This window comes from Arachis hypogaea, chromosome 14 (genome assembly GCF_003086295.3).
Source record: "Arachis hypogaea cultivar Tifrunner chromosome 14, arahy.Tifrunner.gnm2.J5K5, whole genome shotgun sequence".
Classification (NCBI taxonomy): Eukaryota; Viridiplantae; Streptophyta; class Magnoliopsida; order Fabales; family Fabaceae; genus Arachis; species Arachis hypogaea.
The window spans coordinates 31861320-31866975 of NC_092049.1; the positions used below are offsets into that span (position 1 = coordinate 31861320).

At 40.9% G+C, this 5656-nt stretch overlaps 1 non-coding gene across 1 annotated transcript; it reads right to left on the minus strand.

Annotated features, from left to right (window-relative positions):
- Positions 1-5245: 5245 nt before the first annotated feature.
- LOC112746257 (small nucleolar RNA R71) lies at positions 5246-5353 on the minus strand. Its single transcript, XR_003174150.1, has one exon. It is a non-coding gene; the product is annotated as a small nucleolar RNA R71 (small nucleolar RNA).
- Between the last annotated feature and the right edge of the window lie 303 nt (positions 5354-5656).

Below are 5656 nucleotides of genomic sequence, written 5' to 3' on the forward strand. Positions count from 1 at the left end.
CCCTTTGGTGCTTAGTAAAATTGGGAGGGAAGGTATGACTAACTAGATAATTAGCTACAGGCGCATACTAAGGAACTACTTCAGATATTGCGTGCAAGCTATCTAATGAAAAAGCATCATTGATAGGAGTGGGGTCATCCTTAATGTGCTCAAGGCGACTCAAGTGGTTTGCCACTAAATTCTGGGAACCACTCCTATCCTTAATTTCTAAATCAAATTCTTGCAGTAGCAATATCCAACGTATTAACCACGGTGTGGACTCTTTTTTAGCTAATAAATATTTTAGAGCTGCATGGTCTGAGTACACTACCACCTTAGTACCAAGTAAGTAAGCTCGGAATTTATCCAGAGCAAAAACAATAGCCAGAAGCTCTTTTTCAGTGGTAGTATAATTAGACTGGGCAGCGTCTAAAGTCTTAGAAGCATAAGCAATTACGAAAGGATCCTTACCTTCACGCTGAGCCAGTGCCACTCCTACTGCATGGTTGGAGGCATCACACATAATCTCAAAAGGCTGGCTCCAGTTTGGTCCTCTCACAATCGGAGCTTGAGTTAAGGCGATCTTCAGCTTATCAAAGGCATTCATGCAATCCTCACTCAGCTCGAACTCAACGTCCTTCTGCAGTAGTCTGAATAAAGGTAATGCTACCTTACTGAAGTCCTTGATGAATCTCCGGTAGAAACCTGCATGACCAAGGAACGAACGGACTTCCCTCACGGATGAGGGGTAAGGCAAACTAGAAATCACATCTACCTTTGCTGGATCTACAGAAATACCATTATTAGAAACGTGTCCTAGTACAATACCTTGTTTTACCATAAAGTGACATTTTTTAAAATTTAATACAAGATTTGAACTAACACACCTGTCTAATATTCTAGCTAAACTATCCAATCAAAGGCTAAATGAATCACCATAAATGCTAAAATCATCCATGAAAACTTCCATACAGCTCTCAATAAGATCTGAGAAGATACTCATTATGCACCTTTGGAAAGTAGCCGGTGCATTACATAAGACAAAAGGCATCCTCTTGTATGCATACGTTCCAAAGGGACATGTAAAAGTAGTCTTCTCCTGATCTTCAAGAGCTATATGAATTTGAAAATAGCCTGTATAACCATCTAAAAAGTAGTAATGTGATTTACCTGACAGGCGATCAAGCATCTGATCAATAAATGGCAAGGGGTAATGATCCTTGCGAGTAGCTTGGTTGAGGCGCCTGTAATCAATGCAAACTCTCCATGAATTCTGCACTCTAGTTGCTATGAGCTCTCCATGCTTATTCTTCACTGTTGTGACTCCAGACTTCTTAGGCACCACTTGTACTGGGCTGACCCATTCATTGTCTGAGATGGGGTAGATAATATCAGCTTCAAGCAGCCTGGTCACTTCTCTCTTGACAACTTCTAAGATGGTGGGGTTCAGTCTTCTTTGGGGTTGACGGACAGGTCTTGCTCCCTTTTCTAAAAATATCCTATGCTCACAAACTTGAGGGCTGCTACCTACTATATCTGCCAAACTCCACCCAATTGCTTTCTTGTGTCTTCTCAGCATACTAAGCAGCTGCTCCTCCTGTTGGGAAGTGAGTTCCCTTGCAATGATAACTAGAAGCTTCTGATTATCCTCAAGGTAAGCATACTTGAGGTAGGGTGGAAGGGGCTTCAACTCTATTTTCTGCTCATGGCTAGGCACTGGATCATCTGGAGCTAGTGATGATGGCAAAGTATCCTCATTGTGTTCAGAGGGTTTCGCCACACTTGGACCATGCTCCATGTGTATCTCTTTTATTTCTTCTTGGTGAACTGCAGCTACAGTCTCATTAATGATGTCACACTAGAAGATGGAATGATCATCCAGAGGATGCTTTATAGCTTCATCCAAGTTGAAGCTCACTGCTCTGCCATCTATCTCAAAGGAGTAAGTTCCTGAGAAGGCATCCAATTTGAACTTTGAAGTCTTCAGGAATGGCCTTCCAAGCAGGATGGATGATGGTCTTCCTGAGTCATTAGGGGGCATCTCCAAAATATAGAAATCAATGGGAAATGTGAGCCCCTTAATGCTCACTAGCAACCACTGTGATTATGCTTTTATCTGCCAAAACAAAATGAGCTGCCGACCTTTTTAAGGGAGGGAGCCTCAAAGCATCATATACAAACAATGGCATAATGCTAACACACGCTCCTAAATCACACATACAGTCAGAAAATGTTACACCTCAATGGTACACGTAACCATACATGGCCCCGGATCCCCACATTTTTCTGGTATGGCACCCATTAAAGCAGATATTGAGCTACCTAAGGGAATGGTTTCTAAATCCTGTATTCTATCCTTATGCATGCATAAATCCTTTAAACATTTTTGCATATTTAGGTACCTGGTGAATGGCATCAAAAAGTGGAATGGTTACCTCAACCTTTTTGAAGATTTCTACCATCTTGGGGTCGAGCTCTATCTACTTTCTGGACTTCTTAGCAAGGCACGGAAAGGGGATAGGGATGGCGTCTCTTGCAGCCTCAGCTTCCTTTGGGGCACTATTCTCTGGTTGAGCTTCCTCTTCTTCAACCATGTCTTGTACTTCATCCTCTTCTTCAGCATCTTCTACCTCAACAACATCTTCAACTTGAATGTTCTCCTTTGAGCTTGGCTCCTCATGGTTCCTCTCTTGCAGTGTGATTCCTGACCTCAAAGTGATGGCATTGATGCCACCTTTGGGATTGGGTATAGGTTAAGAAGGAATTGTACTGAAGCTTGAAGGTTGATTGTTGGAGGCAATTAGTGAATCCATCCGGGAGACGAGAGCCTGTAAAGTAGTATTCAGTGTTCATAGTAGAGTTAAGTGTATTCTGAATGTCTTGCGTCATAGTGTGAAACATCGCATCATTAGAAGAAGAAGGGGGGTAAGTGATTTGAGCGGCCTGCTGTTGGTTGTTCTGAGGCGCTTGGGACTGCCTTTGGTGAGGTGCTCTGTAAGGCTGGTTCTGGTTCGGCTATTGATAGGGGGTTCTGCTGATACCGGTTTTGGTGATTGTTATTATTATTCTACCTCTGATTTCCTTGGTTGTCTTTGCCTCCTCTGTTATAATTGTCCCTTGATAAACCACTATTTTATGGTTTATATTGTGTTTAATTGTGTGGTTTTATCATGATCCTTACCCACTTATTCATTAAATTAGCATGAAATTATAATTCCTTCCTGAATTTATAACATGTTTGAAAACTGCTTCCTAGAGACTTTAATTATGTATTTTTTAATTTTCCTTTATTCCATTCGATGCCGTGATCTGTGTGTTGAGTGTTTCAGACTCTATAGGGCATGAATGAGTTGGAGATTGGAAAGGAAGCTAGCAAAAATGGAAGGAACACAAGAAATTGAGAAGATAACCAGCGAGAAGTGACGCGGTCGCATGACTCACGCAACCGCGCGAAGGAGAGCAAATCGCAGTGACGCGGCTGCATGGCTCACGCGGCCGCGCGGATTGGAAAAGCTCAAGTGACGCGGTAGCGTGGACGACGCGAACGCGTGGCAAGGAAAAGTGCGAATGACGCGTCCGCATGGATGACACGATCGCGTGACATGTGCGATCTGCATAATCCACAGGATTCGCTGAGGGCGATTTTGGACCTTATTTCGACCCAGTTTTCGGCTTGGAACAACAGACTAGAGCCAGAGAATATGCAGAAACAAACAACAACATTCATTCTACACAGTTTTCAGTTTTAGATCTAGTTTTACTCCCTTAGGTTTCTTTCTCTAGGTTTTAGAATTTTAATTTTCAATTGATCTTAGCATTGGAACATTGAAAAGAGTTATTTCCTCATCAAGACTTCGTCATTCTAGTTCGTTCTCTTAACTTGGTTTTATTCTTCCATGTTCTCTGCTTTGTTCAATTTTGTCATTTGAATACTTTTATGATTATTTAATACAAGGATTATTTCTTCCATTTTAATTTATTTTTCCATTCCAATAATCATGTCTTCTTTTAATTCCCTTTCATGTGTTATGGATTTATTATTTACAATGAGTGAGTAGTTCCCTCACTTGATGGGGAGTTGATTGAAAGGAACTCTTGAGTTGGAAGGATTGAAAGAAAAATTGTAATTGGGTTAACTATTAGATTGTTATCTAATCACTAACACCAATCCCTTTGAACTAAGTAGGTTGCAACTCGTGAACAGATCTAGCATTCCAACTTGTTTGATTTTCCTTTACCTAGTAAAGGATAACTAAACGGAACAACCATTAATTATAAATTAATCTTGAAATCATCCCATCAATAATAGAGATTCCAACTAATCAACTCCCAGTCAAGGCTTTTATTCATATTATTTAAATTTCCTCAATTTAATTTTCCCTCTACTTAACTCAACTTCTTGGAACATCTGATTAATAAAATAGCACACTTTTCTGCAACTCGTTGGGAGATGACCTGGGACTTAAACTTTCAGTAATTTTTAATTTAAACTCTCTGTGACATATTTCTAAATTGATAGGCAGATTTTCGGTGAGTTAAGAACTATACTTGCAACGTAACTATTTTAATAATTTTTAATTCACCAACTTCTGCCCCTCATCAATTTTTAGCGCCGTTGCCGGGGAGTTGCAATAGAGTGCTAAAGTTATTAATTAGAATTTATTTATTTGCATTTTATTTTATTTTTCTACTATGAGCTGCATGTTTCTTTCGTTAAATGATGCGTTCACTTCCTAATCCGTGCTTGCTAATATTCAATCCTGAAATTGAAAGGACTATTTCACGAATAAGGCGAGAACAGCATCGGTTAGTCCGCTCTGAGGGCGGATCTGAAAGTGAACTTGAGGAAGAAACCAGCCCCCGTTCTACTGATTCGGTTGTTTTACGTGCAGAAGACATGGCAGCTAGGAGAGTTACCATCAAGGAGGAAGGAGCCCCTAATTTTACAATGCAACCGTTTCAAGCGCATCATCCAGCGGTAGCTACAGATTTTGAAATAAAGACCGCACTGCTAAATTTGATGCCCAAGTTTCATGGCCTACCTGCTCAAGAGCCTATCAAGCACTTGAGAGATTTCCAGGCAGCTTGTTCTACTGTCAGGCGTGATGGTACTGATGAAACTTCAATTTTGCTGAAAGCTTTCCCGTTTTCTCTTGAGGAAAAAGCAAGAGAGTGGTACTACACTCAACCTCTAGAAAATGCATCCAACTGGGATACACTCAGAAAGGAGTTTTTGGAGAAATTCTTTCCATCTGAAGTTACTGATAAACTAAGGAAGGATATTTCCACAATTGTTCAGGATGACAATGAGACTCTCTTTGAATACTGGGAGCGCTTCAATAATCTTCTGGAAGCATGTCCCCACCACATGATTGACAAGATAGTGCTACTTAGCTATGTCACACAGGGAATGAGGCCCCAAGATAAGACCACATTGGAAAGTGCTAGCAATGGGTCTATGAAGAAGTACAAGACTACTAATGAGGCTTGGCAATTGATCAGTGATTTAGCTGAATCTACTAGGAACCACAGGCAAAAGCAAGGCCGTTCAAAAGCTGTTGCAGAAGTATCCTCTAACAGAGAGACTGCTGCTCTAGCTCAGAGTATATGCGAGATGACCAACTTGCTGAAGCAGATGCAATTGAATCAACAACAAGCTCAGCAAGCTCCTCCACCA